At 39.0% G+C, this 14,796-nt stretch overlaps 1 protein-coding gene across 10 annotated transcripts in view; it reads left to right on the top strand.

Annotated features, from left to right (window-relative positions):
* The window catches only part of setd5 (SET domain containing 5), a 184,772-nt gene that overhangs the window by 9,014 nt on the left and 160,962 nt on the right, over nt 1-14,796 (top strand). Inside the window, exon 1 of one of the 10 annotated variants that reach the window (XM_072280859.1) lies at nt 3,293-3,310. The exons of the other annotated variants lie outside the window; for them this stretch is intronic. The gene's annotated coding sequence lies outside the window, so the exon portion shown is untranslated. Of the gene's footprint in view, nt 1-3,292; nt 3,311-14,796 lie in introns of those variants that run through there. 10 annotated transcript variants of the gene reach the window in all.

Raw genomic sequence — 14,796 nt, 5'->3', positions numbered from 1 at the left:
GGAGTCAGCTTATCAGGGGCAGACTATACAAATCTCTTCTGATAAATGGAGCAAAGCAATGACAGGCTTTTCTGATGGTGATACTGTACAGACATTATCAATGATATCACTAGTGATTCATTTTGAGTCTTGCTGCAAACACTCAGTTCCAGAATTCATCACAGATTTGGTGCAAGCAGCTGAATTTGAGGAGTGAGATGAGTGGTAAATTGAAATCAATGGGGTATTAGGTGTAAAGTGATCCATTGGTTGCAGTCATATCTTGCAGACTGATTGATCATGGTTGTTAAAGGTCAGTTATCCTAGTGACTGGACACATCTGTGAGAGTTACTCAGAGTGCTTTTTTTTTGTAGGCTAAACCACCTTAGGATGCAGCTTCAAGGACTTTATTTCTGTCGTGAGGTTAGGAGTTCAGATGCATGTCAACAATAGCAAGATGTTCATTTCTGTTCTTAACTCAGCATGAACTGTTTTCTTTCCTGCTTGCATCAAAATCTAGCTGATATTTGGGGTTGGGCTGTGAAATAACAACTAACGTTTACAGCACAAAAATGCCTGGCAGTATCTGTTTGCATCAAGAGAGAATCACTTACTCTTGACATCAGATATTAATGTCGTCATTGAGAATGCTACCATTAACCTCAATGAAACTGAGCTGGGCAGCCAACAGATACATTGGCCTCAAGTAATGCTGGGTGTCCAGCAAATGACTGCCAAAACTTAAACATCATCTACAAATTACAATTCAGGAATGTGATGGAATATTTTGCACTTATCTAGATGGATTCAGTATCAATGAATGCAATGACACTCTTCAGGACAAAGTAGCCCACTTGATTATAACCTTTAGCAACATAGGTAAGGTGGTTGCAGTGTCTGCAAAGTACTTTGCAGTTATTTATCTGAGCTACTCCGACTGCAATCTTGAAGCTTTATTTAGTGATACAGCATGGAGTTGGCCCTTCGAGCCACATTGCCCCAGCAATCCCTGAGAAACCCGATTAACCCTAACCTCCTCACGGGACAGTTTAACCTACCGGGTATGTATATGGATTGTGGGAGGAAACTGGAGGAGCTGGAAAAAAGCCACACATTCCAAAGGGAGGATGCACAGAGACTCCTTTTAGAACAATGCTGGAATATACCGAGCTGTAATGGCATCATGCTAACTGCTACGCTTCTGTGGCGCCCTTTTGTTACCATCACAAACTAACAGGCACCTGGAAACATCATCAGAAGGTTCCCCTACATTCACACTGACTTGAAAATAATTGCCATTGCTTCACATTGCTGCAGTCAATCCTGGAATTTCATTCATAACAACACTCTAGGTGTACTAATGTCTGTCATTCAAGAAAGTGGTTCATTGCTTCTCATAATTAATAAATGTTGCCCTTGGCAGTGATGCTTAGATCCTGTTAATGAATTGACAAACAAGTTCAGTGTCATAGATACCTAGTTGTGTAAAATGAGAGATGACTTTTGTGAACTGGAAAACTGAAGAAATGGTACAATGTAAATATTATGTTGTAGTTTTTCAGTGATTGTTAAATGACTGAAATTCTTCATCCAGCAAATTGTTCACCCATAGTGTGAATATTTTCAGATAGAGTTTGAATTTCGGCAATAATACTGTTTAAAATTTTACAGGCATTAATCATTAACCAATTGCAGTATTAGTCAATTTTTAATAAACCTTAAGATTGTGAAAGGGAGCTGTAGATTTTTCAACTCGCTCATCTCTCTCTGTCTGTCCCCTTTATACTGGTTGTCTCCTGATGCACGGTTTCAGTCTGAAGTGTGGACCATTACTTACCACTGCAGACGCTGCTTGACCTGCTGAGTTCCTCCAGCTAATTGTTGCTCCTGATTCCAACATCTGCTGACTCCTCTCTCTTGTAGACTATTGTTTATCCCTCTAGTATAGGTCCATGGAGACAGTTGTTAATTTCATTGTGTTTCTTTAGCTGAAGGACTTAATATAGTTCTGTACTGAGTTAAGGAGGCAATATATATTTTTTGTAGTATGTTAAACCACATTAAAGTTAATTCCATATTGAAAGAGCCATAGAGTCATTACAGCTTTAAACCGGCCCTTTGAGCTGGCCGTGAAGCCAGTCTAAACTAATCCCATCTGCATGCACTAGATCCATATCCTATTGGTTACCTGTTTATGTGTCTGTCTAAATGCTTCCTAACAATCGTATCTGCTTCTTGGCAGTTCTCCTGACATCATGTTTCAAGCACCTACTACCCTTTCCATATTTAAAAAAAAAAATTCCTTTGTAAATCTCCTTCACACTCTTCCCCTCTCATTTTAAATATATGCTCTCCAGTCAGTGCCATTTTCTCACTGGGGGAAAAGGACTTAGAATTTGCCTTATGTATAGCTTTCATAAATTTTATGTACTTCTATCCGATTTACTTTTGGCCCCCTATGCTCCAGCAATAAAATGATTCCATCTTTATCAAGATTTATTCCCCAATCAAAGTACATCTTTTCTGCATCCTCCTTATCATTCCTGTAATCCAGCAACTAGAATTGCACACGGTCCTCCAAATGTGGTCAACTAAAAGTTTCATAGTCAAACTTTTATACTCAAATGTCCTGAACACTGAAGGAAAGCATATCATCTCCCTTCTTTGCCACCATAACAGCGCCTTCATTTTCTGCGGAGTATCAAGAAAGCTCACCTCTGTCCCAGAATACTGATGGACTTTTACTGCTGTGCCATTGAGAGCATACTCACTAACTGCATCTCAGTGTGGTATGGCAATTGTCCCATATCGGACCGCAAAGCACTCCGGTGTGTGGTGAAAACTGCCAAGCGGATTGTCCGCACCCAATTACCCATCTTTAAGAACATCTACCATAAACGCTGCCTGGGCAGGGTGAAAAGCATTATCAAGGATGCATCTCACCCTATCTATGGACTTTTTACTCTCCTCCCATCCGGTTGGCGCTACAGGAGCCTCCGCTCCCGCACCAGCAGACACAGGAAGAGCTTCTTCCCTGAGGCTGAACCTCACATCACAGTGCTAAGCAGTATTGCACCCATATTGTACTGTCTCAGTACTTTTATATCTGTGTGCTGTAGCACTTTTTATTTGCAGGTATTTTGTAAATAACACTTCTTTGCATTTCTGGTTAGATGCTAGCTGCATTTCATTGGCTTTGTATTTGTACTCGGGCACAATGACAATAAAGTTGAATCTAAACTGATATATCCATTGTATTGCTACTTTCAGAGCTATGGGCTTGTACCCCAAGATCCCTCTGTACATCACTGGCTCAAAGGACCTCTCAAGGTACACTATGCCACATTCGTCTGAACCGTAGACAATATTCCAGAAGTGGCCTAACCAATGTTTTGTAAAGTTGTATCATGATTTCCCAGCTCTTACGTAATGAATTTTCTGCAAGGGAGCATTCTATTGAGTTTGAATTTCCTTGTAATATTTGCTATTATTTGTTGCTTCTTTACACAGCCAAAGAGTTGCAGTAATCAGAGGCAACTTGTTTTCATTTGTTAAAAGTAACAGGTAACCCACAATGAAAAGTGAGGTAAAACTGAAGATTGACAGTAATGTGACTATTTACTGTAACGAGTGATTCATTATTCTAATTTCTGAGTTTCTCTTTATTCAACATTTAGACATTTTCTGCTCTATGTTCTAGTTAATTGTTGATTTTTAGTTAATTTTCATTCTGATCCTATTACTATTGATTCAGTCATAATGACATTATATTGTAGAAGAAAAAACAAGTACAATGCGAATATTGCCCAGAGCCTAAGTTAGAGTTATGTTGATAAAAAAATGATGCCAGGCTTGATCGTGCTTATCTTATAATATTTGAAATGAGTAAAGAGCCATGTTTATTGTGGACATTGGGTCAGTAAACTGACTTCCTTGTTTCAGAAAAGGCTGAAGATTGGTAAATGTGAAAGAGCTTTGGCCTAAATCAGAACAATATTAGGTAAAATGTTCAGGAACAAATCATGTTATTGAATTAAATGTTTAATATTTGTGTCCATCTCCCTGGTTAATGCAGTGCAAAGTACATATTTAGGTAAATATATTGAAATGACTGGTAGAACTATAAGACTTTTCAGTGTTTCTAGTGCATGCTAATTGCCATTTTGAGTACCCATCCCAGTAGTATGTACTCCTCTGTTAGGTGAGTGTGACCAGCTACCAGGAGCACTTATCTCGATGTCACTAGGATTTACTTTGCTAAACTCTCATTAGACTGGCTGCTGAATTTCTGCTGCTATTATAACTTCTTAAAAAAAAAAGGGCATATAACTGGGAGAGAATGTTTTGGATTTCATTTTTATTTTGCTATTGGATAGAAACATCTGCAGAGCAAAAATCCTCAGAGTTGAGCATGTACAGATTATGCACATGGGAAAATCTTAAAATTATCTTATTTTTCTTTAATTGGTTAAATCATTTAATTTGTTTTGAAGTCTACTGGGGTGTCAATATTGAAGAGATGGTAAATGCAACTGTCAGTGGTGTCATCAGCAAACCTGTTGTTGGCTGAATCAGAGATGTGACAAATTAGCTTGAAAATCTGGCTGAGTGGTGCCACAACAACCACCCCTTCCTCAATGTCAGCAAGACCAAGGAGCTGATTATTGATCTGTCCTGAGTCCAGCACACAAGTGCCATTACAAAGAAAGCACGGCAACACCTCTACTTTCTTAGAAGTCTGCGAAGGTTCGGCATGAGATCTAAAACTGACAAACTTCCATAGATGTGTGGTGGAGAGTATATTGACTGGCTGTAGAACACAGCCTGGTATGGAAACACCAATGCCCTTCAACAGAAGATCCTACAAAAAGTAATGTTTGCAGCCCAGTCCATCATGAGTAAAGTCCTCCCTACCATTGGACGCATCTACATGAAGCATTATTGCAGAAGAGCAGCATTCATCATCAGGGACCCCCACCACCTGGTCATGAACTCTTCTCACTGCTGCCATCAGGAAGAAAATACAGGAGCCTCAGGGCTCTCACCATCGACTTTAGGCGTAGTTACTACCCCTCAATCATCAGGCTCCTGAAGCGAAGGAGTTAATTTCACTCAACTTCACTTGCCCCATCATTGAACTGTTTCCACAACCTGTGGACTCGCTTTCAAGGATTCTTCATCTCATGTTCTTGATACTTATTGTTTATTATAATTATTTCCTTCTTTTGCATTTGCACAGTTTGTCTTTTCTACATTAGTTGTTAGCCATGTTAGATGCAGTCTTTCAGTGATTCTGTTGTGGTTATTCAATTTATTAAGTATGCCCACAAGAAAATGAATGCAGGGTTGTGTGGCGACATGTGTTTTGATAAATTTACTTTGAACTTCAGGTTTATTGTTGTTTACTGTGGTTCGAATGAAAAGCTTGTTTTATACTGTTCATATCAACTCATTATATAGCAGTGAGGCAGTACAAAGTAAGACAATATCAAAATGCAGAATAAAGAATAGCTACATAGAAAATGTAGTGTACGTAGATGATAAGGTGCAAGGTAAATTGAGTTCTAAATTCCATCTTTTTGTACTGGGGAACCTTCACTGGTCTTGGAGAACTGGGGTAGAAGCTGTCCTAGAGTCTGGTGTTACATGTTTTCAGGTTTTTTTAATGTTCTGCTCAATGGAAGAGGGAGAAGAGATAATATACATGGTGGGTGGGTCTTTGATTATGCTGGCTACTTTACAGATGCAGTGAGAAGATAGAATCCAAAGAGGGGAGACTGGTTTCTGTGTTGTGTCTGTTGTGTCCACAGTTCTGCAGTTTCTTGCAGTCACAGGCAGAGCAGTTGTTGCACCAAGCCATGATGCGTCTAGAGAGAAAGCTTTCTATGATGCATTGATAAGGGTCAATGGAGACATCCCGATTTTCTTTCGCTTCCTGAGAAAGTAGAGATGTTGGTGAGCTTTCTTGGCTGTGATGTCTGTGGTTGGATCAAGATGGGCTGTTGGTGATGTTCACTCCTAGGAACTTGGAAGTTCTCAATCTCAGTACCACTGACGTGAACAGGAGCATATGCACCACTCCTTTCCTGAAGTCAGTGACCAGTTCTCTAGTTTTGCTGATGTTCAGGGAAAGGTTGTCATGTATCATAAACTCTGCACCTCTTTTCGGTACTCCGGTTCAAGATACAGCCACTATGGCAATATCATCTGCAAACTTGCAATGGAATTAGAGCAGAATCTGGCATGTGTGTATAGGAAATAGGCTAGGGGACTGAGGAAGCAGTCTCGTAGAACATCATAATCATGAATAGGTTGCTGCCTGTCCTTACTGATTGGTGTCTAATGTAGAAGAGGCCTACTCTACAAACAGCGTTAAAACTTTATGTTGTAAACAGGAGCAAATATAGCTTTTTCTTCTTTCTCAGCTCCCAGCATGTCATTCTTCAGAATCGGTCCTTTCTGCAGCTACATTTGTGTTCTGAACAATTTGATTTTACACTTTCCCTTTCTCACAGTGCCACACCCTCTTTGTGCATGAATACTCTTACATCCTAAATCCTGTAGTTTGGGATTACTATTTTAAAGCTCACTTACTGCATATTAATTTGGTGTAAGATGTGACAAGGTATGTCATTGAATATATAAATTAGAAATGTCTGGTTTTATACTTGTGCCAGGCTGTTTTGGTGGAATCCATACAAGATTTTATTTGGAATACTACTGGACTAACATTCTTGGTTCAGGGAACATTTGTCTCCAAATTTTGTAAACATCCTCCTTTTAAAATGTATTATTCAATCTACATTACAATAGAATATGTGGCAAACAGGATGGGGTGTGCCTTCTGCTAGAAAATTAATGAAAACAGTGTTTTTGGTAGTAAGTGGCAAATAGGTTTAAATATTGGCCTGGCCAATATTTACATTGATTAATCTGTTTAATTCCTCCTTCTGGAATTGAAATATACCAAGCAAAAAATTAACTATGAGCATTAATATCCAGTACTTAATGTTGCTTTAAGCATGAAATACAGTGATAGTGATCTCTAGTTACCAAGGACATGAATGCGGTCTGTTGTAATTAATATCAGTGAGCCTTTTTCATTGTCAATCCAGCATCATATATTTGCAATTCAAATTTAAAATTTTGTAATAAAAATGTGTATATGTTGTACATCAATTATACTTTATTCCCTGCATTCACTGAATAGTTTTAAAATTCCACACAGCCTACCTTAGGAGATTTTCCTTTATTTAGGCTATAACCTGGTTTTCACTTAACTCAAATGCCTACACAAGATTGATAATTTTCAGCAGTTTTGAATGGGAGCAAAATGTGCAATGGTAGAGAAATTTTTAATGGATTTAAAGATGGTCTGACAAGTAACATTAATGTTAGCAATCAAGTAGAAAAGTGTTCTTTAAATTTAAAGTCTGGCCTGTTTCCAACTGGTCACATTCTGATGCTTCCATTTCATAAACAGAAGATTTTCGTCCTTTCATGTTCAACTTCAAGTCCTAAATATTTCCCTGAGAATGGCAGTGAAGGCATAGGATTGAGTGGAGTTCAGTATTTAGATTATCCCAGCAATTGAAAACCAAACAAATTGAATTAAATTCTTTATAGATGGTACGTATTTGAGGTGGAGAGAAAAGAGATGTAACTAACTAACCATGGTTCTCACATACTGAGAAGCCTTTATATGATTAACAATACAATAAAAATATTTCATGCAAGATGAACAACAGTGATTTTTACTTAGATGCAGTTATTATATGATGAATAGAGACTCAACAAATAATTGTATTTTTGTTAAAATAGTATTTTTGAGTGCAGGAGCATGTAACATGCACTATCTTTAGATAATGGGCACAATTCAGAGCGGTGGAATGTGGATTACTTTTGTCCTTAAGGCCATTTTTCACTCCTAACTTGTAAGCATGACATATCTTCAGACTCTGTTTTCCATAGGATCTATTGCTACTCCTCATACCGTTAAGTTGAGAAAAAGGAAATCAAAGGAATTTGGAAAAGTTGGCCATACTGTATGTCCTGCAGAATCACACATTAAGTGGATCAAATCAGTTTGAACTGGGAATGTGATTTCATCATTAAGTCTATGCTGCCACTGGAATTGTGTGCCGCATTTAACCACCTTGTGTCATGCAGGGTTGTTAATCAACACACTGGAGAAGAAAGCAACATATCTAATACAAGGTGCATAGCACTGTGCAATGTTCATTCACCTAATTACTGTGTCATGAGCTAGCCTGAAACGAGCATGCACTATTCCTCAGGCATCTTGGGTGGAATCAGAGTCATAGCGTCATATAATGCAGAAGTTGGTCCTTCTGTGCCAACTATAAAGTTACTATCTATATTAATCCCATTTACCAGCATGTAGTCCACAGCCTACTATACCTTGGCAATTCAATACTTATCCAGGTGTTTTATTAAAGGTTGTGTGAATATCTGCCTCACCTGCTTTCACAAGCAGTGCATTTTAGATTGCAACCATGCTCTGAATGGAAAAAAACATTTTCCTTGGGTCCCTTCTGAGCCTGTTACTCCTCAACTTTAACCAATGCCCTTTGGTCTTGGACACCACTGCCATGACATTTTTTTTTACAATGTTACCTATCTATACCTCATAATTTTGTATATTTTTATCAGGTATCTCCTCCACTCCAAGGAAAACAAGCCCACTTACCTGGTGTGTACTTATTAGTGAAATACTCCAAACCAAGCATCATCCTGGTGAATTTCCTTTGCATCTACTCCAGTGCAATAATTTCTTTCTAAGAGTTTAGCAAACAAAGCTGTGGCTCAACAAATGTTAAATAAAGTTCTACTGAGAGTTTGAACTTGCATACTTTGCTCAGTTAATGAAGATGAGAATCATTCATGACTTCACTACCTTATTCCTCTGTACTGCCACCTTTAGGGATCTTCGAACTTGTACAACAACCTCTCTTTGTTTCACAATAATAATTCTTGGGATACATGCTGCTCTAATTTGAACCTCCATAAATGATTATCTCACACGTAGAGGATTCATTTCCATGTGCTGTTGTTCTGCCCAATTTAACAGCTGATTGGTATCACTCAGCCTATGACTACCCTCTTCACTGTGAACAGCATCATCATTTTCCATGTCATCTGCAAACTTGCTAATCATATCTTCTATATTCATATCTAGCAATAATATTGTTACATATTCAATTCATAAAGTTATCTCATGGGTTGTAACCTTTTGGACCAGCCTTCCAAGAAGGGCCCTGTCAAAGGTTTCAATGAAATCCATGTAAGCCATATTAACTGCACTGCTGCCTTTAATATATCTTGAAAAATCTTAAATTAGTCAGATAGGATCTTTCATGAACAAATTGTATTGACTATCCGTGATCAATCCCTGCCTTTCCACTTGCAGATTAATCCTGCCTCTCGGATTTATTTTTCAGAAATATCCCTACCACCTACATAAGATTAACTAGCTTACCTCTGCTGCCCATTTTGAATTAAGGTACCTCATTTGCTGTCGCTAGTCATCTGGCAATTCACCTTTGGCCAGTGAAGATTCAAATATGCCATCAAGGCCCAAGCAGTCATTTTGTATGTTAATAAGTCCATGAACAATATTTTTAAAAAACCTATGACTTGGGAAATCTGTTTAATTATCAATGAAATAATATGGAATGTTAAATTCCTGAATGCGTTTTTAGCTCTGATATTAGCTGCACATCAAAATAGCTTAGATGCAGAAGCCTAGATAAAATGTATGGGGGGGGGGATTTCTTGAGACATTGTAAGTTTTGCTTACTTCGATGTACTCTTGTAAATTTTGGATAATAAAAAGATTTGAAAAGAAAGAAAATGTATGGGGGGGGGAACATGAATGCATGTTATCTCTCCTTGGGGCTGTAGAAATTTCAAAGACAGGGTAAATCATATGAAACCTTAAAGGTGTTCCCCATATTCTAAATCCATCCATAATAATTTGGTAGTTAGTAAAAGAAATATGTTGATTAATCACCATACATTTTTTTCTGAGTTTAAGATGACTCCCATCCCTGGGAAACAATTATTGAGCTAACCTTTGGTCTGTTAAGTTTTGAGTTAATTCATTGTGGTTTGCTGAGGTGTGCTGTGATACCTCTTAATTTACTCTAGATTCATTTGTCAAAGCTAATGAAATATTTGTAATATCAGAGAACTTTCAGTACTTGATTTTGTAATCAATTAATAATGACTGCATTTCACTTGTGAATGAAGTACAAATCATGGCTTTTTCATCATGAATATGACTGGGGATACTAGAACATAAGATTTTATGTATAGTGCTATCTTAGTGGATGCAGAAAAATTGTTTCCAGTAATAAATGCTAACAGAAATACCAGGAAAAGGCATCATTAAAGCAGCCAGCGTAATCAAAACCCTGATCACACTGGACATTTTCTATTCTTCCTCTCCCATCAATGGTTCAGTTTATTATCAGAGAATGCATATTATATAGTATACAACCTGAAATAGGTGTCTTTATAGACCTCCATGAAAAACAGAAGAACCCCCAAAAAATGAAGAGAGAACCCAAGGCCCCCGCATCCCCCTCCCCTGCGCAAGCAGCAGCAACTATCAAAGCATCAACATTCTCCTTCCTCCCCCGCCTGCCTCCGCGCCCATAATTCAGAACATACGAAAGGCTGAAAGCACGTACCACCAGGCTCAAGTACTGCCTGTGATTCTTACTGTTATCAGATTCTTGAAGAGACCTCTTGTATGGCCTCAGTTTACCTCGTTATGATTGTGCACTTTACTGTTTACCTGCACTATTATTGTTATACCTTGTACAACAGCTGAACACGCGCATTGTATAAACAATATGCAAGACAAGCTTTTCACTGTATCTTGGGTGGTACATGTGACAATAATAAACCAATGCAAAGCATAGAAAAAGGCAAACAGACACTGCTGCTCTTATTGAAAGGTCAGGCTCAATAATCTGCTTAAGTTCATTGAGGGAGAGAAAGGAAACATGCAGCACCCCAAGCTGTTACCTGTATCACCACAATATAGCCACTAGAGTTTGAGGAAAGATCAGTCACAATCTTATCAAATAGCTGAATAGGCAATGCTTATTCCTAATTCTATTTCTTATTTTTTGGTTATGTTGTTGTTCGTCCATTGTACGTCGATGAGGACCTCGACACCATTATTGATGGTGTCGAGGCTAGCGCGTGACTTGGATTTAAGTGAGGGAGAGTTGCGCAGCGTCAGCCTCACTCTCTCTTCCCAATTCCCATCTGGATCCAGTGGCAAGACAGAGTCGAGGTGGCTGGAGATGGGACTAGGCGCAGTGGATGACCAGGACGTCTTCTGTGTCTTGTCCTGCTCCACACGTTCCACGACGCTTACAGAGACCGCCTTCTTGACTGTTGGACCTTCCATTGGTCTCGTCCGCTCAATCCGCCGGAGTCTGTCTTCACATGCTGGGGTAGACAGCTCCCTATCACACCGAGGGTTCAAGACCCGTCGGCTACCCTCACCTGGTTTAGCCAGCTTATCGAAGCCGTTGCCCGGGGTGTGGCCGCTGTCGCACGCAAACAGCTACGGGGAGCCACAGGTGAGAGCTGAGTGCCAGGTGGGGACCAAAGGTGGACTAACCGCCTTGAAAAGGACGCGACATGTTACCCCACCAGAGGTGCTACCCCTCCCTGACACCCCATACACATTATATAGATGAACCAATGGGCCATCACTCTTGTATGTTTCATGGAGCTGCTTATTTTTTGAACTCATAAATTAGCAGAATAAACCTGTTGATTTTGATATTTGTTAATGTTAAAGATTGACTGAAGCTCACAAGGTGATGAAAGGTGAAATACACAGTAAAGCTCCAAAAATCTGGCACTCTTGGTTTTCACAGCTGTAGTAGCAGATTTTCTGGGCTATTGCATAATGCTGCTACTAATAGACCAGTGTACTTTTAATCCATTTTTAAAGATGTTTCACAGGAGAACAATAAATTTTCCAGTGAGCTTGGTAGCTTATGGGGGACAGAGAGAATGGTGCACCTGTGAGTTGATAGGGCATAAGAGAATGTGATCTCTGAGTTTATAAGGAGGGAGGAAGCAGGGTTACACTAGTGAGTTTGAAAGGAATGTGGGTTGGGACTCCAGTGCATTTAAAGGGAACCCAGGTGAGCCAAATGCCAAATCATAAGCATTTCTACACACAGTATAGCAGCTAATTGGAATTTTTGCTGTAGTGAAGGATGATTTGATATCAGTTAAATCTCAAATTTGAACTAAAATAGTCTTAAAGATAGAGATATTTCCTGGTACTGAAGTATTAAGAAGCTCAGCACTCTGCAGTCTCACCCGTAACATTGTAGAGGCTTTTCACTTTCTAAATATACCTAATCACATTTCACACTTTTCAAATAGCAGCCACAGACATAATAGTGATCATTATTGTAAAATAACTATCCTTGAAGTTGATATATCGCTGGGGATATCAAGGCCAGCTGTATGACTCAAATTGAAGCTAGCTTTCCACTAAGATGATACAGAATTCCTTGCTTGAATATGATACAGAACCTACTTATGTGCTGAAATATATTTTATTAGCAAAAGGGAAGAGTTGATAGTAGTCAAAGTTATGTATGACTTGTGTAGATTGTATGATTTCAAAGTTAGTACACAGGATAAATAACTGTCATATTGCATAATTCTGTAACCAATTTTCTTGATCCACTATATATCATAAAATGTCAAGCAGCATTTGTGGAGAAATAATCCTAAATTACCAGTTCAGGAATATTTGATCAGTATTGTCTACAAGATTTTTCTCAATTCCAGTGTGTCTCTCAATAAACCAAATTCCATTTTATTTTAATTTGATGGGTACATATTTCAGATATATTGTTTTTTTATTCTTAGAGGAATCTATCATGTTATACTTGATTAATAGATTTGACTAAGGTCCATTTAGTATGATTGATGAAAGACATGTTTGCTGTTGCTGGTGGTCAAAGGGTATCTTATTATTATGGAGGTTATCATTGACCAAAAGCTGAACATTTCCAGTCAAATATTATTTATAAGCCAAAGGGCAGATTTGAGGTTGGGTAAGGTGTTGCAAATGGTTCATTTTGTAACACTAAAAACTTTTTAGCTTCTGCAAGGTGCACTTCCTGTTTAAGATGGCACTGGTGAAGTTTAAGCAACTACTTGCTGGTGGCAAATAAAACAAAATAACAAAATATTATTCACACATTTTCTGGTAAATGATCACTGCAAGTAATAACCTGTAACTTCCCTGGCCTAGTTGAGCTCTTGAACTCGCTGTGTGACCTGGTTTTTTTCCGGCGTGAACTGAAGTCTTGAAGGTGCAGGAAGGTGGTGTCTGAAAAGAGGATGCTGTCCAAGTTGCATGCCATCTTGGACAATGTCTCCCATCCACTACATAATGGACTGGCTGGGCACAGGAGTACATTCAGCCAGAGACTCATTCCACCGAGATGCAACACTGAGCGTCATAGGAAGTCATTCCTGCCTGTGGCCATCAAACTTTACAACTCCTCCCTTGGAGGGTCAGACAGTCAGAGCCAATAGGCTGGTCCTGGACTTATTTCCATCTGGCATAATTTAGATATTATTTAATTATTTATGGTTTTATGTTGCTATATTTATACTCTATTCTTGGTTGGTGCAACTGTAACGAAACCCAATTTCCCTTGGGATCAATGAAGTATGTCTATCTATCTATTGCAGCATGGCGTGTCAGGCCAAATCGAGGCAGCGGGGTCCGGGCCAGAGAGCTTGAAATGAGCCAATGTATGGCCATTGCAGGAGTCGACTTGGAGGCAATTTGATGCAGCAGGAATGGGGAGAGGCAGAGACGAGGTGAAGCCCAGATCTGGTAGCAAAGAACAACTTGACGGTTGGAGGATTTAAGTGCAGGCCATATTAAAAAGGTCAGGATGTTAGGGCTGGAGTTGAGGGACAGGCCCATTTAGCTGGCTGCTCTGCGAAGTTTACTTGTTTCTGCACTAAACTGGGGCTGTGGCCTGCAACTAACAGGCTTCTCAATCAGCTGCAGTGATGCCTGGCTGTAGACTGACTCACTTTTATGAACTTCAGTTCTGAATGCTATTTGATTACTTTTATTGATTGCAGAATCTTTTTTTTTCTCTCTGCACATTGGATGTTCAACTGTCTTGCTTTAACGGCTTCTATAGGGTTTCTTTTTTGTGTGGCTTCCTGTAAAGAGATGAATTTCAAGATTGTACCAGGTATACATACTTTGATAATAAATGTACTTTGAACTTTGAAGTGTGATTTTAAAAAAAACTCTGTACTTATCTAGTCAAGTGCAGCTGAAACTGCACACTGCAAACCTGGCAGCTTCTAGGACAAAGCAGCCAAGTTAATTGTTACCTTTTCTGCTAGCTTTAATATTTACTTTTTCTAGGAATTTGACAATGCCTGTAGTGTTTACCATCCACACCACACACTGCTAATATTTGATTGACCGCTGCTGCATTACTTCCTAACTGCATGGCTTTGCCCAGCAAGAACCTGGAAATGGTGCATGGGAACACCACTACCTGCAGTTTTTCCTCCAATTTAAACACCCATCTTGAGTACTAAATCGATCCATATTTCCTTCGTCACTGGATCTAAATCCTGGAATTCACTCACCAGAAAGGTGATTGATGATCACCTTATCAAGAGCAGTTAGTGAATGACAATAAATGCTGGATGTGTCAGTAATGCCCATGGGCCCAAAAATGAATGAAGATAAACTGAAGAGA

The sequence above is a fragment of the Mobula birostris genome, chromosome 16 (genome assembly GCF_030028105.1).
Source record: "Mobula birostris isolate sMobBir1 chromosome 16, sMobBir1.hap1, whole genome shotgun sequence".
Lineage (NCBI taxonomy): Eukaryota > Metazoa > Chordata > Chondrichthyes > Myliobatiformes > Myliobatidae > Mobula > Mobula birostris.
The sequence above is the reverse complement of the archived record's forward strand: the minus strand, read 5'-3'. Positions and strand labels throughout refer to the sequence as shown.